The sequence below is a fragment of the Vanellus vanellus genome, assembly GCF_965231255.1.
Source record: "Vanellus vanellus genome assembly, contig: HAP1_SCAFFOLD_33, whole genome shotgun sequence".
Taxonomy (NCBI): Eukaryota; Metazoa; Chordata; class Aves; order Charadriiformes; family Charadriidae; genus Vanellus; species Vanellus vanellus.
Genome location: NW_028128339.1, coordinates 2,340,749 through 2,363,481, shown reverse-complemented (window position 1 = coordinate 2,363,481; position 22,733 = coordinate 2,340,749). Strand labels below are relative to the sequence as shown.

Sequence of the window (22,733 nt, the reverse complement as noted above, 5' to 3'; positions counted from 1 at the left end):
CGAAGCACTGCGAAACCCCGTGTTCAAAAATGAGGATAAAGGCCGAGTTTTGCCTCTCAGAAGGATCTCTAAGCACCGTCTCCACGTTGTTTTCAGTACCTTTCTGGTTGTTTTCTTTCCCCCCATCCCCGTGATGTCCGTCGGGGGGGCTGGCGGAGCTCTGCAGGCAGATGTGGGGCTCATTTTGGTGAGGGCTGAGCTGATTTCAGGGAGTCCCGGCTCATTTTGCGGAGGATTGGGCTGGTTTAGGGGGGTCCCGGCGCATTTGGGGGAGGGCTGCGCTGGTTTCGGCCTCGCAGTGCCCGGGGCGGAAAGAAGCGGTGGTGCGGGGCTGAGGGGGCCTCCTTCTCCTCGGCGCGGCCCCGCCCCTCTCGCCCGCCGTTGCCGCGGCGACGTTGGGGGGCGTGGCCCGGATCTGCCCCTCAGCGCATGCGTGGTTGGGCGGACGCGAAGGAGAACGTTTCCGGTGTGCGGCGGTGGTCGGGAGCTGCGGCGTTTGGTACCGGGAGAGACGGGGGGACCGGGGCCGAGGGGGGCGGGAGCGGGGTGGGGGTGGGGCGGCGGCAGCGGCAGGAGCGGTGCGGAGGTCTCCGGGGCCAGTTCGGGGGGTTGTGGGGTGGCGGGACCGGGCTGGGGGGCGCGGGGGGCGGTCTGGGCCTGTTTGGGGGGGGTAGAGCCGAGTGGGGCGTCCCCGGGGGAAACAGGGCCGATTCAGGCTCTCCCGTCCCCCGCTGCCGTCCCCTCACCCCCCGCTCGCTCCCCGCAGGTGGCGGCAGCCCCGGCCACAGCGCAGGGTGCCCGGGGCCGGCCTGGCCGGGCGCTTGGCTCCGCTCTGGGCTCCGCTCTCAGCCCCCCCCGGCAGGTCAGCCCGGCCGTGCCCCCTTCGCCCGCCTCCAGCCCACGGCCGAGTCCCCCCAGGTACCCCCGAGATGGGTCGGGGGGTGTCAGCGCTGGGCCCCCTGAAGCGGGTGGTGGGCATGGGCATTGCTGGGAGCCCGTGGGCAGCCCTGGGACCCCCTCAAAGCCCACGGAGAGCCCCGGGGCCCCCTTGTCTCCCCCGGAGCCGACGGGGAGCCGTAGCTGTGGAGTCAGCTTAAGGAGTCTGCCCTAAGGACTGCTGCTTTTTGGAGCGTTGGGGGAGGGGGAGGGTTGTCGGTGTGGGGAGTGGAGGTGTGTGGGAGGAGTCCCGTGTCTTTGGGGAGCTTTGGGGATGTTGGGCAGATTTGGGGGAGTGGGGGAGGGGTCCCCTCCTTTGGAGCTCCCTGGTTCTTTTCTTGTAGACTGTGGGAGGCAGCGGGCGAAGGGGGAAGGCAATAGAGTGGGTTGCTGTACTTCAGTCCTTGGTTGAGAGTCAGCGACTCTGCTCCCTTGCTGCTCAGCAGACTCTTAGCTCCGTGGGGCTGTTTCTCCAGGCAGGCTACGACTACAGAAATGGCCCCACTTCCTCGGAAGAGTTGTCAGCGGTGATGTCTCCTGGGAACATACTGCCTGACGTTGGATAGACCTGGCACCACGCAGCAGCTCAGAGCTCCACAGTGTATGCTTCCACGCTCAGTTCCGTCCCCTGCCTGGGAACCCGCTCTTTCTCGGTCCCTGCTGGCAGCTCCTGTGGAGGCTCCTGGCCGAGGACCAGCCCCAGTTTCCCCACTGCCCCACCAGCAGCCATGGGAGAGCGGGGTTGTCCTGAGTGTGTGAGCACCACTGGCTCTGTTGCTGCACTGGGCCAGGCCTCCAGGAAGTGGTAGAGGGAGCTCTGGGAAGAGGAGCTGCTCCTCAACAGGCTGCTGCAGTCCTCCGAGTTGGCCAGCAAGCACAGGCTGCAGGGGCTCTTGCGGTAGCCCTTGGGGGGCCCAGGATCCCGGGGGGTTCCCTGGACCAGAAGGAGCTGTCCCCACTGATAGGACCTATAGGCGGCAGAGGAAGGCAGGGGGACGTGGGGGCTTGGGGGGGTTAGGGGGTAGAGAGAGGCATCACTGCTCAGATGGTATATGGTTGGCAGGGAGCCCAGTGGGTCCTGTGGGGCCCGGTGCTCCCTCCTCGGTTGCCCTGCAGAGGAGGAGAGAGAAGAGACCCGCTGCACCCCGTCTCCTCCGTCGGGGCCCGCGGGCAGCACCCCCTCCTCAGCAGGCGGGCAGGGCTGCCCAGCGCAGGCAGGGCACGGGCTGAGGGTCTGGGGCAGGATCTGGGGGTCTCCCCCACACTCCCTGCTTCTCCTGTGTCGACTTGAGCCTCCCATCCTTCATCCGCTAGCCGAGAAGCTGCTGAGGGAGGGGACGGAGTGAGCGGCCGGCAGCCCCTGGCACAGCCCCGGCTCAGGGCTGCCGTGGGGTGTGGGCTGTTTGCCCAGTGCTCGGTGCCAGGGCCACTCACTGCTCTGCTCCTCTGGGCGGGCTCTCGCATCCGTCGTCCCTTGCTTTGGCTTCTTCCAGTCCCTCTGCAGGACCCCGGGAGCTGGGTGAGACGGGAGCAGCTCCCAGCCCCACGCCGCAGCCCCCCACCCCACCCCACGCTGCGGCACAGTGCGGTGCAGCAGTCGCCTACCTGGAGCCGCTTGGTCCGTAGCACAGAAGAGACCGCGCTGAGCCCCATCAAAAGCATCACGCGCGGAGCCAGGTGAGCTGCGGGGGGGACGTTGGAGTCCCTCCTGGCACCAGCTGCGGTGCAGCCGCGCAACCCTGGGGTGCCCCCCATGGGAAACGTTAAAGAAATAAAATGTTGGTCTCTATCCCTGGTGCTGTGGTTCCTCCTCCCATCCCGTGGCTGGGGCTGTGCCCCCCTCAGTGCCCGACCCAGTGGGACAGGCTGGCACTGCTGGCACCCACCAACCTGGGGGGTGGTGGTGTCGGGGGAGCTGGGTGGGCTGGAGAAAGGGAGGAAGCACCTCTTGAAACCAGCTGGGCCCTCTCCAGCCACAAAACCCTCCCCAGAGGCACCAGAGGGGACCCCCAGATCCTTGAAAAACTGCCCCAGACTCCCTCTGGCCTGCAAGATTCCCCCCCCAGGACCACATAAGGGCCGCCCAGGATCCCTAACGGACACCTTAGTGGCGTCCCAAATCTGGGTTCTTTACCTGCTGGGCAAGCCAGTAACACTCTGTATGGGAGCAGCCAGCCAAGCCGGTTTCAGAGCACCAGAGGTGAGAGGCAGGGAGCTGCCATCCCACTCAGCTCCATCCCCGCCGTGCCTTGGCTGTGCAGAGAGAACTTGGGGGGAGCTGCAAAACAGCTCAGCCCGAGCTTATCTCAAGATGGCACAGAACAACCAAAACCAAATGGCCCTTAACAATCAAAATGCCCCGAGTCCCATCCCACCACTCTTCCCGTGACGTTGAGCGCTGGACATCACAAATTGGCAACAGAGACTTCGCTATGGCACCACCAGAGGGAAATATCCCAGACAGTGTAATCCACTCGGGCATAATCCTGCACCCTCACCGAGTCAGGAAATATAAACCGCAGGGTCTGGGGAGACAAATGGGGAATCCTCCAAGGATACAGCTGGCCCCTCGGAGATCCGTCCCCCCCATCCAGGACGCTGGAGGGGAGCATTTACAGCCGAGGACGGCCTTTCCTTTAACCTCTAGAAAAGCCGGCTTTTGCTAAAAAACAAACGTCCCCCTCCTGCCCCGGCCCCCTCTGAAATGAAATAAATAAAGAATTAAAATCCTTGCAAAACTTAAAAATAGCCGCTAGTTTCGTTATCGTTACATTGATTGTAAAATCTGATGAGCTGCTGTGCTGTGTGCCGCAGCCCAACCTCCCCCCCCCCAACGCTGGGCGAGCTCCTCTGGCCATGCCTGGGATGAAAAACCGGTGGCTTTTAGGAAATATCAAATAAAAAATTAAAAGAAAAAAAAGAATAATAAAACCTCTCTTTCTCTCTGCCTGTGTTAGTCTAACAAAACAGATGGCGTCGGGAGGCGAGGGAGGAGGAATGGGGAGGCTGTGGGTTGGAGAGAGCCCTCCCCGTACCCTTCGGTGGTGCATCCTCGCAGTGCCGCAGGGAATGGGGGAGGGGGGGTGTTTTTGGGAGGGGTCTTTGGTTTGCACAGGGTAGCAGTGGTGGGGGCTCAGCCCCATCCTTACAGTGCTGGGGCGCACGGGGCTACCAGGCGCAGAGTCCCTCCCCCAGTGAGGTGCTTTGGTGCGCTGAGGTGTTAGATGTGGTGGCACAGCCCCTGCCCGCCCCGGGAGGGGGGACACCACCTCTCCGGTGGCACTGGATGGGTGGGAGGGAGGGAGGGAGGGAGCACAGCTCTGGGAGCCATGGAGAAAGGCGTGGGGGTGTCCCTCATCGTGGCAGCCCCCAGCAGCCCTACCCCGCCACCCGGCCACCCCAAGGGACACCCAAGCCCCATCTTGGTCCTTTCCCCCTTGGGTGACGCCCTTCCACCCACCCCGGAGGTGCGCTCCTCTCCTGCGGGGGGGACGCCCAGCGCTCGCCTGGCTAGAGAAGCACCGGGGGGGAGTGGTTAGGGGGCATCTGAGCTTCCCCATTACACGGGCCTAATTACTGTGCCGTTAGTAACCATTAGTAACCACTTTGGCTCTGCTAACCAACTGCGGTGAGGCCCCCACCCCGCTTTAGCACAGGCTTCCTGATGCCAACACCTCCCTGAGCCACTGGGTAAAGCTGCGCCTGGCAAAAAAACACCACCCCAAAAAAACCCCACACCACATCCCCCACTCCCCACCCACCCCTTCTCCCCCCATCACAGCCATGGGGCAAACTCCCACCACCACCACCCCCAATCTCAGCTCGGCCGTGACCCCCCCGAGACACGGGAAAGAGAGCAACGGAGAGCGAGCTCAGGCTCGTGTGAGCTGGAGAGATTTCTCTTTGGGTTTTGATGTTGTCGGTGGGTGGGATTTGGTTGGTTGTTTTTCACAGAACACTTTGCAGTAGAAGACAAAAACGTGGTGTCGCAGCCCCCGGGGCCGGCGCTGGCACCGCCACCTCCCCCCCCCTCCCCCCTCCCCCCTCCCCCGGCTCCTGTCCCTCCTCCTGCCCGGCGGCTGTTCCCACTTTCCATCCTTGGTTTGTTTGGTTTTTTTTTTTTCCTTTCTACCTTTCTTTTTTAATATGTGGGGTTTTCTTCTTTCTCCCTTTTGTTTTTTGCTTCCCCCTCCTTTTTTCTCTTTTTCCCCTTTTTGCTTTTTCCCTTTTTTTTTGCTTCCCCCCCCCCTTTTTTCTCTGTTTCCACCTTTTCCCCCGTTTTCACTTTTCTCCTTTTTTCACTTTTTTCCCCTTTTTTTCTCTTTTTCCCCTTTTTTCTTTTCCCACAATTCCGCCCCCCCCCCCCCCCTTTTTTTTTTTTTTCCTCTCTTTAAACAAGCTCTCTCCCGAAGGAGCGGCCCCTGGCTCTCCGCTGGCAGAAGGAGCCTACGGAAGAGCTCTGGCACTGACACGGGCAGGAACACCCACTCACACATCGCAACACAGCAGTTAGTTTGGCAACACCCCCACCCCCTGTCACAAGTGAGACCTGCACAGACAAAAGGCTCCTGAGTGAGGGCACTGGGGCAGCCCCACCTTAGAAGCAGCAGAGGAGCAGAGCCGTCCGGAGCCATCAAGAGCACAGGAAGGGCTATTCAGGGCCTCATTGTCTGCGCCGAGTGACCGTCTGCTGAGAACCGCTCTGGCGGCTCAGAGCTCAGCCCCAGCAGCAGTCTGGAGCCAACGGGGAAAAGTACACTGGGAGGAAGACTGGCAGCCTTCCTCCACAACGCCCCGGAGAGAATGACCACAGTGCTGCCTATCCCCATCGCTTTTCCAACTCGGTTCTTTTATTATTAGAAAATTAATAAAAAAACCCTCCAACTCTCAGGTTTCCAAGGCATACAAAATCTCTAAAAGGGAGACACAAGCGTGAGGTGCTGAGGTACCCAAACCTGCCCACGTTAGTCCAACTAAAGGGAGAGCGTCGGGAGGCGAGGGAGGAGGAAGGGGGAGGCTGTGGGATGGAGAGAGCCCTCCCCGTACCCCTCGGCTGTGCATCCTCGCAGCGCCGCGGGGAATGGGGGGCTGTGTGTTTGGGGGGGTCTTTGGTTTGCTCCCCTGACCTGCTGGGGGTGGGGGAGGGGGGGGGGATGTCTGGCGGTGGGGTTACATTCATCGGGCGGTGCTGGGCGGCACGGCGGGAGCCTCCCTTGCTGTGCTGCGAGGCCGGGGCTCCCGGAGCGTGTTTCTGCTCCTGCTGCTTCACCTGCTGGAGCATTTCCCTCATCTTGCGCTGTGCAGTTATGGAAGATGCACCCAGGTGGGATGCGGGTGGCTTTGCCTGCACAGAGGAGTCCATTCACACCCTGGGCGCTGCTCTGCACGGCCTCCAGAACACACATTTTTAGCTCAATCGAGCCAATCTTCAATTTCAGCACTTGCACAGCCGGGGGGAAGCTACCGAAACACCTTCAGTGCCTCTTGGGGGCACAGGGACCACCCAAAAGAAGAGTGGCAGGGTGCTCGGGTGGTGCTGGGCTCAGCAAGCCCCACGCCTTTCCTCGGTGGATGAAAGCGGCCGGGGAATATCGGGTAACGCCACGGCCAAACCGTACCTGACTGGCAAAGAAATGCCCAATGATTTTAACGATGACCTCCTCGTTCTCGTCTGGGGTTTGGTCTCGTGGCACAATGACTGCCGCGCTGGTTAAGTTTTGCAGTTCGTTTACCTGGAGCGAACCACAAGAGGGTGACGCCCTTCCACCCACCCCGGAGGTGCGCTCCTCTCCTGCGGGGGGGACGCCCAGCGCTCGCCTGGCTAGAGAAGCACCGGGGGGGGGGGGGGGCGGTGGTTAGGGGGCATCTGAGCTTCCGCATTACACGGGCGTAATTAGTGTGCCATTAACCACCATTAATAACCACTTTGGCTTTGCTAACCAACTGCCCCCACCCCGCTTTAGCGCAGGCTTCCTGATGCACACGCCTCCCTGTGTGGGAGCAGCCAGCCAAGCCGGTTTCAGAGCACCAGAGGTGAGAGGCAGGGAGCTGCCATCCCACTCAGCTCCATCCCCGCCGTGCCTTGGCTGTGCAGAGAGAATTTGGGGGAGCTGCAAAACAGCTCAGCCCGGGCTTATCTCAAGATGGCACAGAACAACCAAAACCAAATGGCCCTTAACAAACAAAATGCCCCGAGTCCCATCCCACCACTCTTCCCGTGACGTTGAGTGCCGGACATCACAAATTGGCAACAGAGACTTCGCTATGGCACCACCAGAGGGAAATATCCCAGACAGTGTAATCCACTCGGGCATAATCCTGCACCCTCACCGAGTCAGGAAATATAAACCGCAGGGTCTGGGGAGACAAATGGGGAATCCTCCAAGGATACAGCTGGCCCCTAGGAGATCCGCCCCCCCCATCCAGGACGCTGTACAGGGTAACTTCCCCGGGATGGAGCGACCTCACCTGAGAGAGAGAGGGTAAGTGACTAAGAAACATCCGTACGGTATAGGGCATGCGATTGAGTTTGTGACTGGTGCACTCTTCTAAGGCATTAATATCTAGCGCCCTCGTGGTTTGCGTTGCTACTTGTCGGGGGCATTTGTAGCTCGCAATAGTGGATCCCGCTAGTTGCTTCTAAACCGCAATAGTGTAATCGCCATCGCACACACAGAACTTGCAATAGTGACGTATTGGACCTGTGAGAAAAGTCCAAAGAAATTCTTAATTTGAACCTCTCAGTGAAGCCCTTTTTCCCCGTTTTGTCACACACACAGAGCAGAGGTATTTCTAAGTTTATGCCATTAATGCGCAGAAATGGGCTGCTTGTCCCAAAACAGGAGTGCTCACACCTTAGTTCCAAAAATCTCCACTTTCATTCATTGATTATTACATATTCGAACAATTAATACATATTCCCTGTCATTCCCTCTAATGACTGGTCGAGATTTCTTTGCTTCCCACGTAAAGGAGTGCGCAGACTCTGTCTTTTTTTTCCTTCTTTTGAGTAGGTGGTACCGTTTGGGGAGGTGGTCAATGAGTGGGTGGTCACCGTCTCCCCCTGCTGGAACTCCCTTTTACCTGCTTTTCCTCTCATCTTGGCACTTCCGAGTGGTTTTCGGGGTTTGCTGACCAGGCCTACAGTTCATGGCTCTCTCGACAGGAACCCCCTGCTTCTCAACAGTGCTCCATCACCTGCTGGGTAGTTCCTTAACTGAACCATAGATAAATCGTGTCCAGTAACTATTTCTCTATGTGAAGATGAGGTCAATAAATAGCGTTGGGGCAGTACAGAGGACTTGAGCAGCAGCACGTTTCCTTTGTTGCTTCAGTGACATTTAATTTTCCTAGTTGATGTCCGTTTTACTACAACAATTCCCCCCTTTGAGACTTATCCAAGTCTTTCTGTACTTGGATGAGTCTCATTTTCTATCCCGTATCACTAATACATAAGATTGAGATAATTGCTTGATAACGAGACTCTTAAGACATTCGAACAAAACTCACTATGATGACAAAAACCTTTGCAGCCATCCGGTCAGGGAAAACTCAAATGTCATTCCCTGGACTAACCCGACTGCCATTGTCACTGCCGAAAGCCGCGTTATTTGTGCAATCAAACACCGATGGGCGCTACAGTGCAGCACGAAAGGCCAACGCCGACTCTGGCGGATAACCGAGAGGCTTCGCGGCCATCCAACGCCTTCACCCACCCCAATCCTGCTGCTGGCTCTGCCACGGTGGTGCAACGGTGCTCTCCAGTGGGAAAACCAACCAGGGAACAGCACCACGCGGCGCGGACCCAGGTTCTCCTTCACTTTGCACCACCAACTGTGTGGAACGGGTTTTGACGGCTTCAGTTATTTACAGCACAAACCCAGCAAGAGCAGCCCCAGGACTGGAACGTTCAACAACCCAATGTAATAAATTAAGGAGAACAACACATAACCCCCCCCACTTACTCCTATAACAAGATAAACATCCTGACTCGTACCAGAACAACAAACCTCACTCCTATCAGAAGAACACTAAAGCCTAAAACTAAGACCTAAAGGATGGCTAGCTAAGACCTAAAACCTACACGGGACTATTACCTAAGGGGGAAACACTATTAAATATGATAACTCTTTCTCTGCCGTTCTCAACTTGTGGGTCTTTCGTGAGTGGGGGCGACCTCGTGGTGGTGGACCCTCCGCAGAGCTCAGGTGCTTCCGGAGGCGAGAGATGGTGGGTGGGTTTTCCCAGTGGAGGAAAGGGACCTGGTTGCCGGGCTGAACCGGCAGTTGCCCAGTTGCCAACTAGAGGCGGTCACCCTCTGGGCTTCTGCCGGCTTCGCCACCCTTTAAAGACTCCTCTGGGGCCTTCCGATCCTCCTGCAGGCGATGGTGTTTCACGTGCGCATTCCTCCCGTTGACTGTCCCAAACACCCTGGAAGGGAGAAAACACACAGGGATTTTGAATTCCTTTTTTTTTTTAAAAAAAAAAAAAAAAAAAATCATTAGATGACATTTCATTATTTCTACTTTTGTGAGCTTCTGGTCTGTTTCGCTGCGTGGTGCCATACAGCTTGTGCCAGTACCCCCGGGTGGGTGGGACCTCGGTGGTTAAACACGGCAGATCATTAGGGATTAAAATAAGAGAAGTAACGGCGAGACGGCTTAAAATTGGGTCAGACTGAAACTCAAGTGGCTCTGCGTGGCACAAGCGACTGTAGTGCGGGACCACAAGAAGGAACTTCAGTGGAACCTTTTTCTCAGCCAAAAAAAACGAGAAACGCTGGGATTCTCGCCCGAGGAGATGAACCGCCCCAGGCCTGTAATGGGAGGAAAGGGCCTTCAAAGGGAGAAAGAAACCGTTGTGGCTGCAGTCAGCGGGAGACGGAGGAGCCCCGAGTGCGGAGGAGATGGGAAAAGGATGGAAATGCCGAGTCTCCATCGGTTTGAGCCCAAAGCAGCGGGTTTTGAGAAGAAAAAACGAGCGGCTCACCTTCCACACTGCCCGCAGGGAAACCCAGCCACATCGCCTGCGCCTCCAGCCCCGCACGGAGCGTCCCCGGAATGGCGGGAGGGACTGCCTGTGCCACGGGGTGTCTTTTCGCTGCTCTTCTGCTTCTTGGTGAGCTTTTCATTGGGCCCGAGCCGGCGCCTCTTCTTCGGGCTGCAACCAGCCTGTAAAGCAGACAGCTTGTGCTCATTTCTCCTTCTCCTCAGCAAGGGGGACAGCTAAAGCGAAAAACTGGCTGGAAACATCCCCAAACGGCCCAGGCAGTGAGGGGTCTATTTGTGTGCCAGGTGGAACGTGTTCTATCAGCCCCAGCCCGCCCCGGTGAGCTCCTCCGAACACTAAAACAGCCCAAACAATGCTGAAACTCGGCGGGGAGGATGGGGTGCAAAGACAGATGGTGAAAGAAAAACCATATTATTTCTACCGTCCTCAGCGGAACAGCACTTTCCTCCACAAAAGTCTGTAAAATGGCTTTAAAACGTAGAATTACTGAGCACTGAAGGGACATGGTTACCCGGTGTCTACCACCAAAAAAAACCCTAAATAATATGTGTTTCTGTGAGCCAAAGTCCCATTTCCTGGCAAGGAAGGTTTTGGCAACACCCGCGCAGAGGTGGGTCACCAACAGTTCCTTTGACGGAGCACTGGGACGTTACGAAACATCCCCAAAATCATCATCAGCAGGTTTAACACGAAGTGGATCGTTTCCCAGAGCCTGGGACGAAGGGTTCATGGAGGAGTGGCATCTCGCACCCACCCCCGGCAGTTTTCCTACCTTCTCTTCGGCCTCCTCCACCTCATCCGTGCCTCGCTGCAGCCTTTTGGCAGTCCATCCTGGTCGGGTGGCGCCAAACCTGACGTGTTTTTTCCAGGTGTAGTAATATTCCACACACTGGGCCACGGTCTTCGTCTGAATCTGTCGGGAGAAAACCAGAAGCGATCGATGAGGGAAATACCACAGGAAAACAATGAAGGCACAGACCCAGGACGGATCTATCCAGCACTGTTTGTCCTCCCCTGTGTCTGCGGTTCCCACAGCGCAACGCACGGGTGAGATCAGGCCGAAAACGAGCCCCCTTCTTCTGAAAGGGCCGTAAAGAAGCCTTGGGAGGGCAGAACTGTACGTTTCGTGCCGATGGTCAGCGGAACGTGTCAGTATTCTTCTAGTATTTCCTGTATTTTGTACTGGAGAGATTAAATATTCGCTTGATATTCGGGCAAATTCGGTAGACATTAGAGCCAATTATGTCTTGTACCGGTATCTTTTTGGAATGAAGCGGCATCCCAAGGACAGGATTACAATGCACCATTCAAAAGACGACTTTTCTGGGTTAAAACTCCCCTCCACGCTACCAACCCGTGACCCGCCTCGGTCTAACGGCTTTACCTTCTTCTGGATCAGGTGGAAATTCTTCTTATGCACATAAAAAGCCTCTTTAAACAACTGCTCCTCCAGGGGCGTCCAAGTGTCTGAGCCTGGGAAGAAACAGCCACGTGCAAACGATTAGACCCCTTGCAACCTCACGGAAACGCGCACGATGTATTTGTCACGCGTCCACATGTCTCCTCCTTCGGAAAGCAATTAGCCAACACCGCAGGCAGTTTGTTAGCACGAGCAGTTATGGCTGCCAGCAGAGCAAGCCCTGCACGCAGTAAAGCCGGGGCGCGAGGGAAAGGAGGAGCGTTGGGCGGCGTGGGGTGTCACCGCAAGGGACAGCAGCAGGCTAGAACACAGGGACGAGGCATTCCCCGTGCCAAAAGGCCCCCAGAACAGATTAAAAAGACTACTTCCCTGCCCCAAAGAACACGAACCGCTGCTCGCACGTTTCTAAAAATCACTTCTTTCAATCAGAACAAAGGGAACGGCAGTACCCGCTCGCATTCCCGGAGAAGCAACAAGCTCTGCTTCCACTTTACCTGCGTAATGATAATCAGCCAGGGGATGGGATTCAGGTCGCTGGGGTGCCCCAGACTGCAACATCTCCAGACCCTCCTGCAGGAGTTCAGAGAACAAGACTTAGATTCCCCCTCAACAGGGGCCAAAATGTCAACTCTTCAGCCCACTGTGGGAAGACGGTGCTCAGTCGATGCTCAGCAACAGCGTGTCGGGGTCACCTCCGCCCACGGCAGTTGATGAGAATATTTCCTAGTCCAGTAGGAATTCGAAAAGAGCTGCTTCTTACCAGAGCTTCATGCAGGCGGTGCAAGGCATGCTCCAGGTTGGCTCTTCCCCCCGGCATGACATTGGAGCAGGCGAAGTTGAGCAGATTTGTCACTAGAAATGCAACAAAAACCAACAGAAAGTCAGTTTTCGTCAAGAAAGGAGAAAAAGTGCGATACAAGGCAGAGGGCAAACAGAGCAGACAGACTGGAGACCCAGAAAAGGCACCGAAAAAAAGGCAGGTTATCTGGTATCGCTCTCTCTCCCTTCAGAGCAGCTTTGGGACCGGTAGCTCCAGAGACAGATCTCCCCTCTCCCGAGGTCGCTGCAGCTGACGTGGGACAGCTACAAACGCCCCTGACCGTCTCTCCCAGAGGACGCAACTCAGAGCACCACCGGTTGTTAATCTGTTCACTGTCCCACCAGATCTGAGCCACCCTCGGGTGCTACCAGCCACGAATGCTGTCAAGGAAAAGAGGGAGAGGGTCCCAACGGACAAACAGCTGCTGTGAAAACGTGCAGTTTTCGACCCTTAGTATCTCAGGGGGGACCTGGGAAGAAAAGCGTTAAGAGAAACCTCTGTCCTGTGTTTCCGGGTTCGTTGCGATGTCTCCCCAGGGCTTCCACACTAGCGACGCTCCCTCCTCCTCCTCTTCCAAACGGGATCTCTCCTGCAGGTCTGGGATCTCTGCCTGAAAGTCGCTGCCAATGTTGACGTGTCTGAAATTGTTAAGGCGGAGGAGGTGAGGAAGGAGAGCTGGGAACAGCACGCTAGCACGCACCTGCTTCGAAGGAGGGGACGTGTCAGGTACGGCAGTTATTTCCCAGCACAGCGTCACCAACTGCCCTCTAACAACTCCCACAGCCCCTTCTCGCCACCAACAGCATTACCGTTCCACCACGTGAGCCCTTTTGCGCCCCATCGGGCAAGAAAATTGCCGCTTCCTTCCTCAAACGCTGAGCAAACTGGCGAGGTTCACTCTGAGACCGACAGCCAGCAGCAGAAGAGCTGCGACGGTGGGCCAAGACCACCGTTGGAATGTTGTGTAGAACGTGGGAGGCCAGCAACCGGCATCATGAGGTCAGCCTGAGTGGCAAGCCCAGCCTGGGCTAGCACTGGCCATTTCTGGCAAGCACGGGGGTATACTCCAGCCAAAATAACCCCTCTGTTACCCTCTGCAGCGCTGCGGGGCAGTGGGAGAACTGGCCAAGCCATGGGGAGCAGGTCAACAGCAACAGCAAGGACTGGCAGAGCCCCGGTGCCGAACCAACCGTGCACCCGCTCCTCAGCCCCCTTTTCCCCAGGGTTTGCGGTTATTCTGACCGCTGGGCCGGAACTCACGGCCCAACGCTGATTTTAGGGTTATCCTTCTTCGGCTAAACCCAAAGTCCCCATCCATTCTGCCCAAAAGATGTATAGAAAAAACAGCACAAGTTAAAATCATCGAGATCATCCTTTAGCCTTCCTTGCCGCCCTCATCATCACACACCGCTCCCCATTCTCCCAGAATTTCCCTCCTTTCGGGGAAACTGCTCACTGGACACGGAAGCTGTGGAGATGGACCCTCCGGATCTCCTGGCACAGCTGCCCCTCACCCTGCTCAGAGTTGGCCCCACAGGGATCAAACCGTTCAGGGCTTTTTCCAAGCCAAAGCCAGGAGCGGAGCAAAACCCCCGTGGGTTGTTTCCATCCCCTCTGCCACAACAGCAATCCCAAAGGAGAAAGGCACCTCCTTTTTCACTTTTCCAGACTTTCATTAAAAGGTAGGAACCTCTGAACAACGTAGTTTAATTACCGTCAACGTTGGATCCGCGCTCACATTCCTGCGTAGAGCTCACTGCCTGTCTAGCTGGGAAATCTCTGCCGCTCATTTAGTGGCAAAAGGTGGAAACTGGAGAAAAATCTCCAGCGCGACATCAATCCCCGGCATTATCACGATACAGCCTAAAATCAGAAATGCGGTTAAGATCCCTTCTCCTTTGAGCGGCTACGTGAATTGTACCCGTTGACAGATGCATACAAATATTCGTTTCAAAGTTACAGACGTCACGTTTTAACCGCGACACCAAAAAAGAATGACCTGCATTAAAAACTCCAGGAGCGTTTTCTTTCCATAACGCACTGGAATTTCTGAAAAGTCCATTTCCTGCACGGAAAAACACGTCGTTTGTGGATAACAAATGGCAAACTCAGCGTTTGGGGAAGGTGAGCTCCCAAGTGCTGCGGATCCATCTCTCCATCTGGAAGACAGCAAAGGCAGTCAAAGCTCCCCAGCACAGCATCCTTACTGCCTCCCCTTTCCTACAGCCCAGGAGATCCTCGGAGCCTTCCCACAGGGAAAGGGAGGAGCAGACTGATCACCAAGGCTGGCTGGACCAGGTCACCATTGTCACCACATTCATTTGTTGCCAAAGAACGATGAAATTCGTCCACCTAACGATATAGCAGGTCCCTTCCCTGCCATGGTTCCAGCACTGGAGGAAAGGTGCCTCTCCCGAGGCCGCATTGGGACGGCACTGCTGCACAGAAGGACAGAGATTTTTAAATCTCTTTATTTCTTCCAGGGAAAAACTTGCTTTCTCACTCAGTAAAGGACAAGCTCCCCAGGCTGGGCAGGAAGGCGGCACAGCCATGATTTACTTACAGAGAAAGGACCAGAGGGGTGTGCGGTCCCTGTGCCCAAGGAAAGCGGCCATTGCCAAAGCAGAGGGAAGGACGTGTCTCACCTTCAGCACAGAGAACCGATTCAGAGACTCACTCTAAAAAAAAAAAGCAATAACCACAAAATTATCTAATGGCTTCCCAAACCTGAATTCAGGGCCTCCCTCCGTGATTATAAAGTAATAATGGTCTCAACAGGCAGGCAGCTCACCAGGAATGAGATGGAGAGTGACCCCCATATTCCCCTGGAAACCCTTCGATGAGGCAAATCCCTGAACGCCCTCCCAGATTGTCGGTTCTTTACCTCCATGAGGAACTTGTGGCCTTTTATTGTCATAGTGTGTGACCAGAACAAGCCCCGCCATTCCTCATTCCATCCTTAACAGCCTTCAGCGTTTCACTCCGGTCACCTCCCTGTCCCGCTTCCGTCCCTGCACAATTTTTAAGATGGCGACTGAGAAATTAGGTCTTGTGGTTCCCATTGAAACACCCATTAATTCATACAACCAAGAGCTAGGCAAATGAAAAGGCCGTGTTAAACCTCAGCCCCCAGGGAAAAGAAATGTGCCCGACGAGGTGCTAAAAGGCGCTCTGGCAAAACACCCCCCTCTCCAAACTGCAGTTTGCTCCAGGAAACTGACAAGTTTTCTTCCTCTGCGGCCTTAGCGAGGCTGTAGATTTCTCCACCCTGCAGGGAAAGAAACAATCCTCAAAAGCAGATGTCATTCTGCCTGCAAGGAAAGCTTTAAAATAGGCATTCTGCCTTTAAAAAAAGAAAAATAAACGGAACATATGAGCTGGTTTCTCCATGAAAATAACACTTCGCACTTGCACAGCAAAGCAACGCTCATTAACCAATCTCATAAAGCTTCACAGGCATTAAGAAACACTCCGTGTAACACACGTGCGTGCACAAGCTGTGATGGAAATGGGCCACGCTCCCATTCCTTGGCTCCAGAGCTCCGGCGATGCCGGGATCATGCCGACCCTCAGCCGCTGCGGGCATCAGCTCTGCTAACACCCCGCTGCTGGGTCAGTGACAGGAATCTGGGAGCAGGAAGGGGATTGTACCACCCAGGCTCCCCAAAATCCCCCGCACTTAAGAGGAATGCAAATCTCGGGCTCCCCTAAGCCAACACATTTCTCACCGTGACCGCTGCACTAACACCCAGAGCAGTTTTTAAGCAGCACCCACCAGGTTTAACCTCCACGCCTGAGAAAGTCCCTGTCCTGAGGGCTGCTGGTCCCCTCGGCCCAATGCAGGAGGCAGCAGCAAACTCCTCCAGACAGGGCAAGAGGTGCTTGTAAGAGTGACATCCAGCTAATAACCAAAAAGCACTTAAACCAACCCCAAACTTTGGAGACATTTAGTCTCGGGCCGGCAGCAGCATGTTGCTCAGGAAGGCACACTTCCACGACTCCCCTCAATTAACCGTCACCTCCAGAGCGCGACCTCTGAAGGTGAGAAGTTCCTTTAGGTTGACTCTTGACGTCCCTTTCCCTCCCACAGGCAACGAGACCCCAAGTATTGCCACTTGAGAGTGCGGTTCCCCTTCCACGGGCACCCAGCTCGCTCTGCAGTTTTGGATTATCACCGACCTCTGTGCCAGCTCCACCAAGAAGCCAGGTGAGAGGCTCCGAATCACGTTACTAAAGATCCCAAGGCTTGACCTTGTTCCATTTATTTCTAAACCTTTGGCCCTGGATCAATGAGTTCATTGTTTTCAGGGAGTTCCAGATGTAAGCGCTGAGTACTGTTATTGGTGAATCCAGAACTGTCAACAGTGATAAAAAACAGAGTGCAGGAAGACAGTAAGGCCTCCGAGTCCCAAACTCAAATAACAGATGGCTAAAAGGGAAGGAGGAGCACGTAGACACACTCGAATCCTGCTGAAAATAGTCAGCCATGGCCAACAGGAGCTGAGGAGGCAGTGGCCGTGGACACCTGGCTCGGGGGAGCCGCGCAGCTCAGCACGTATTTCGAGAGCTTTTCAGAACAAGTAATAAAAGCTTGACAGCAGCAGGGAGTGCGGGAGTCGCGGCAGCAGTTGCATCGATAAGCAATCTGTGCAACAGTTCCTAAAACAGGGGCTGCCCACAATCAGAAGTTGACTCTTTGGTACAAACTCCCTCCACACCAGTCATCACACAGGGGAAAAAAAACAACCAAGCTATTGTAGGGCTCAGTATTACCCATTTCTCTGCAGCTGGACAGAAATACACACTTCTGCGGCTTTTCCCACACTGGAAAATTCAAAGCACCCAAACAGGGCGCGCTTTTAGAGCCATCAGCAATTAAGTTCTCTGTCCCCTCCAGAAAAGCCTTTTCCTAAAGGCGTTCTCCTCCCAAGGGCAGACCCACAAAAAGAAGCCCTCTCTGCTTAATCCATTTCACAGAGAATTTGAAATGCAAACAAGAATTAAACAGGACGTCTTTTCCCCGCTTCAGGGAAAGCCACTAATATAGACCTTGGCAACATATTTAGCAAATCTATCATTGTAATGCCTTTGCATTGCCCATTTCCACCTGGAGAGCAGGCTGAAAGGACTCTTATAAAAAAACCCAAACCAACCACAAAACATATTCCTGTCTAGGGGGTAATTTTATGAAACGATTTGAACATCTTTTTACAGGTACAAGGCAACAAGAAACATTCTCGAGGTGAAAAAAACCAAACCACCTATTCACCTCTTTACCCCAAAGATCTTTTCACCACACGGATTCCACCACCAATACACAGCTGCTAAATATCCCCGGCTGCTGCCGATCCGTAAGAAACCCTTCAAAATACAAGAGAACGCTGAGCCCAGCGCGCTGACGGTGCTGCCAGGGCTGTGAGTCGGAGCCCCTGAGGACGGAGTCGCAGCCCCTGAGGTTGAAATCAGCCCCACACTTAGGCACAACCCGGGGTTTTAAGCCTCACTACAAACCAGCCCCCCGCTTTTCAAGAAAAACAGGGAGATTCACCTCAAAATAAACCACGTTCTCGACGCCAAAGGGGCGCTGGTCCATGGCCGCCGCCGCCCTTAGGGCCAGTTCCATGGGGCTTCGCTTGACCTGGAGCAGAACTCGCGGGCGTGAGGACAACGAGCCCCCTACACAAAATCTGAAAAAAAGGAAAAGTTCAATAAGATTTGCTGTTACTCACCCACCAAAGCCTAACCACTACAACTGGCCCTTTCACAACCATTCCTGATCGCAGAAGAAAACTGAAATATCCCAATTCCCGCTTCACACACAAGGCGTGGAGCTGCCCACACCCCACGTGTGGGCTGGGAAGACAGGGGGCTCTTCTCAAAACCCGCAGGAAGAGAAAGGGCAGGAGTGTTTTCCCAGCCCTGGAAGAGCTGTGGGGAGAAGGTGGGAGGGAGGAAAAGGCTGCCCAGGAGTGGGGTAGGGGGAAGGAGAGGGCTCCATCCATGGGGGAAACGCCGTTCCTGGCCACACAGGCGGCTGTGGGACCACCCTGGGGATGGATTTGGGGGCTCTCCCTGAGGGAAACACTGCTCCCAGCCATGCAGGAGGCTGTGGGACCACCCTGGGGATAGGTTTGGGGATGAGGGGGGATCTATCCCTGAGGGAATCACTGCTCCCAGCCATGCAGGAGGCTGTAGGGCAATGACAGAGATGGATTTCGGGACTCTCCCTGAGGGAAACCCCATTCCCGGACACACAGAAGGCTGTGGAGCCGCCCGGGGGACAGATTTGGGGGCTCTCCCTGAGGAGAGCCTGTGGGGAGGAGGGAGGCGGGGCCGCCCCAGGGCCGGGGCCACTCCTGGAAGGGGAGGGGGGGATCTCCAGCCGCCCACGCGGGGCTGCCCGAAGCCTGAGGAGATGAAAAGAAGAGGAAAAAAGAGGAAAATTCCCTCACCGCCATCGCCTCTCACAGCCCCGGCCCTCCCCGCCGCGCCTCATGGCGGCTGTGTGCGGTGTCACCTGAGCGGGGGGCGGGGGCTGAGGCAGGAAAAGGCGAGAGGGGGAGGGAAGGGCCATTTTGAATGGGAGGAGAGGGGAAGGGGGGGCGAAAGATGGGGGGAGGGGAGGGGAGGAGAGGAGAGAGGAAGAGAGGATGGTGGGGGGGGTGGGAGCGAGTGTGTGAGGGGAAGAGGTGTTGCGTGAGGGGGGAGTGAGGGGGGAATGGGTTTTCCTGAGTGGGAGAGGAGAAGGAGCGGAGGTTTGCAGGGCTGTGAGGTGCCTGTGAGAGAGGAGGCCCCGGAGGGAGGTGAGTGGAAAGGGCTGTGTGTGGAAAGAAAAGCTTTAAGGACAGGCTGGGCTGGGGAAAGGTGGTGGGCCCCGAGGGAGGGCTTGGGGAGCGGGGCTAGAAGCGTGGGTTTGGGGCAAAACTCTGGGAAAGAAACTGCAGGACAGGGCTAATCTGAGTATACAGTTTTAGCGAAGCTTCAAGCAAAGGGTGACCAAAGGTGCCTCTTGTCCTTTTGTGGGCTGGTTTTGTCTAAGTTATTCATGCGAGTGGACTTTTGCCACACGGGATGGGAACTTTCGCTTCCCGGGATAGCTGATGCCCCTGGATAACCACTGCCCGCGAAGCACTGCGAAACCCCGTGTTCAAAAATGAGAACAAAGGCCGTGTTTTGCCTCTCGGAAGGATCTCTAAGCACCGTCTCCACGTTGTTTTCAGTACCTTTCTGGTTGTTTTCTTTGCCCCCATCCCCGTGATGTCCGTCGGGGGGGCTGGCGGAGCTCTGCAGGCGGACGTCCGTCTCCTTTTGGAGAAGGCTGGGCTGGTTTCGGGCGGTCCCGGCTGATTTTGGGGAGGGCAGGGATGGTTTCGAACTCGCAGTGCCCGGTGCGGGGCTGCGGTGGGGCCCGTTCTCCTCGGCGCGGCCCCGCCCCTCTCGCCCGCTTTCGCCGCGGCGACGCTGGGGGGCGTGGCCCGGGTTTGCCCTTCGGCGCGTGCGCGGTTGGGCGGACGCGAAGGAGAACGTTTCCGGTGTGCGTCGGCGGTCGGTAGCTGCGACGGTCGGTACCGGGGGAGACGGGGGGGACCGGGGCCGAGGAGAGCAGGAGCGGGAGAAGGAGAGCAGGAGCGGGAGAAGGAGAGCAGGAGCGGGAGAAGGAGAGTGGGCGGGCGGGGCGGCGGCGGCGGCAGGAGCGGTGGTGCGGAGGTGTCCAGGGCCAGTTCGGGGGATTGTGGGGTGTCGGGACCGGGCTGGGGGACTCGGGGGGCGGTCTGGGCCTCTTTGGGGGGGACAGAGCCGAGTGGGGGGTCCCCGGGGGGAACAGGGCCGATTTAGCTCCCCCCCCCGTCCTCCGCTGCCGCCCCCTCACCCCCCGCTCGCTCCCCGCAGGTGGCGGCAGCCCCGGCCGCAGCGCAGGGTGCCCGGGGCCGGCCTGGGCGGGCGCTTGGCTCCGCTCTCAGCCCCCCCCGGCAGGTCAGCCCGGCCGTGCCCCCTTCGCCCGCCTCCAGCCCACGGCCGAGTCCCCCCAGGTACCCCCGAGATGGGTCGGGGGGTGTCAGCGCTGGGCCCCCTGAAGCGGGGGTGGGTGGTGGGCACGGGCATTGCTGGGAGCCCGTGGGCAGCCCTGGGACCCCCTTAAAGCCCACGGAGAGCCCCGGGGCCCCCTTGTCTCCCCCGGAGCCGACGGGGAGCCGTAGCTGTGGAGTCAGCTTAAGGAGTCTGCCCTAAGGACTGCTGCTTTTTGGAGCGTTGGGGGAGGGGGAGGGTTGTCGGTGTGGGGAGTGGAGGTGTGTGGGAGGAGTCCCGTGTCTTGAGGGAGCTTTGGAGGTGTTGGGCAGATTTGGGGGAGTGGGGGAGGGGTCCCCTCCTTTGGAGCTCCCTGGTTCTTTTCTTCCAAACTGTGGGAGGCAGCGGGCGAAGGGGGAAGGCAATAGAGTGAGTTGCTGTATTTCAGTCCTTGGTTGAGAGTCAGCGACTCTGCTCCCTTGCTGCTCAGCAGACTCTTAGCTCCGTGGGGCTGTTTCTCCAGGCAGGCTACGACAACAGAAACGGCCCCACTTCCTCGGAAGAGTTGTTAGCAGTGAAGTCTCCTGGGAACGTACTGCCTGACGTTGGATAGACCTGGCACCACGCAGCAGCTCAGAGCCCCGCAGCGTATGCTGCCGCTCTCAGTTGGCTCCATCAAATCCTCCGACCTGAGAATGCCAGAGGTACAGAGTTGAAACGGGCCCTTCCTCACCCACTGAGTCAGATGAACCTTTTTGCGCCCAAGTTGGCTGGAGACTGCTTCTGCCTCGCCGCCTTCAGGCGGAGCATGGCTGTGAGCAGGGGAGCTCAACACACAGTGCTTGCTGATTGCAGCCTGCTCCCTCGGGGGAGCACCCGCAGCCGTGGGACGGGAGGAGGAAGGACAGCACGAGGGCTAGAGACAAACATTTTATTTCTTTAACGTTTCACATAGGGGGTACCCCAGAGGGGTTCCTGGCCCCACACCCCACAGCCGCTCAGTATTCGGGGCACTGTTGGTCTTCTGGGCCTGGCGCTGTCACCGCTTGCAGGGCTGGCAGAAGCAGACACGGCTAGTGGCATCTCCACCAGCCCTTCAAGTAGCCCCACAGCCAGGCGCAGCCCTGCCGCGGGCACCTTCCTGTCCTGCACAGCCCTGGGTCTGCCTGGCCACACTCCCTGCCCATGGTCTTGCAGGACTCCTCTGTCTTTGCCTTCAAGGCCTGGAAAGTGCGGGTGATCTCCAGCACCCGCTCCACCTGGTCCATGTCCATGGCTGGGGGCCTTCCGGGGGACAGGTGCTTGTCCGTGGGCCTCTGTGTCCTGTCCATCCCCTACCTGGGAACCCACTCTTTCTCGGTCCCTGCTGGCAGCTCCTGGCTGAGGACCAGCCCGTTTCCCCACTGCCCCACCAGCAGCCATGGGAGAGCGGGGTTGTCCTGAGTGTGTGAGCACCACTGGCTCTGTTGCTGCACTGGGCCAGGGCTCCAGGAAGTGGTAGAGGGAGCTGTGGGAAGAGGAGCTGCTCCTCAACAGGCTGCTGCAGTCCTCCGAGTTGGCCAGCGAGCACAGGCTGCAGGGGCTCTTGCGGTGGCCCTCGGGGGGCCCAGGAGCCCGGGGGGTGCCTGGACCAGAAGGAGCTGTCCCCACTGATAGGACCTATAGGCGGCAGAGGAGGGCAGGGGGACCTGGGGGCTTGGTGGGGGGGGGCAGGGGGTAGAGAGAGGCATCACTGCTCAGATGGTATATGGTTGGCAGGGAGCCCAGTGGGTCCTGTGGGGCCTGGTGCTCCCTCCTCGCTGCCTCCTTGGTTGCCCTGCAGAGGAGGAGAGAGAAGAGACCCGCTGCACCCCGTCTCCTCCGCTGGAGCCCGCGGGCAGCACCCCCTCCTCAGCAGGCGGGCAGGGCTGCCCAGCGCAGGCAGGGCAGGGCACGGGCTGAGGGTCTGGGGCAGGATCTGGGGGTCTCCCCCACACTCCCTGCTTCTCCTGTGTCGACTTGAGCTCCCATCCTTCATCCGCTAGCCGAGAAGCTGCTGAGGGAGGGGACGGAGTGAGCGGCCGGCAGCCCCTGGCACAGCCCCGGCTCAGGGCTGCCGTGGGGTGTGGGCTGTTTGCACGGTGCTCGGTGCCAGGGCCACTCACCTCTCTGCTCCTGCGCGTGGGCTCTTGCATCCGTTATCCCTTGATTCGGCTTCTTCCAGTCCCTCTGCAGGACCCCGGGAGCTGGGTGAGACAGGAGCAGCTCCCAGCCCCGTGCCGCAGCCCCCCACACCACCCCACGCTGCGGCACAGTGCGGTGCAGCAGTCGCCTACCTGGAGCCGCTTGGTCCGTAGCACAGAAGAGACCGCGCTGAGCCCCATCAAAAGCATCACGAGCGGAGCCAGGTGAGCTGCGGGGGGGACGTTGGAGTCCCTCCTGGCACCAGCTGCGGTGCAGCCACGCAACCCTTTGGTGACCCCATGGGAAACGTTAAAGAAATAAAATGTTGGTCTCTATCCCTGGTGCTGTGGTTCCTCCTGCCATCCCGCGGCTGGGGCT

At 57.5% G+C, this 22,733-nt stretch overlaps 1 long non-coding RNA gene across 1 annotated transcript; it reads left to right on the top strand.

Annotated features, from left to right (window-relative positions):
- Positions 1-434: 434 nt before the first annotated feature.
- On the top strand, positions 435-20,728 carry LOC309684595. Its single transcript, XR_014270307.1, has 3 exons — positions 435-468; positions 20,076-20,215; positions 20,716-20,728. It is a non-coding gene; the product is annotated as an uncharacterized lncRNA (long non-coding RNA).
- The last annotated feature ends 2,005 nt before the right edge of the window (positions 20,729-22,733 follow it).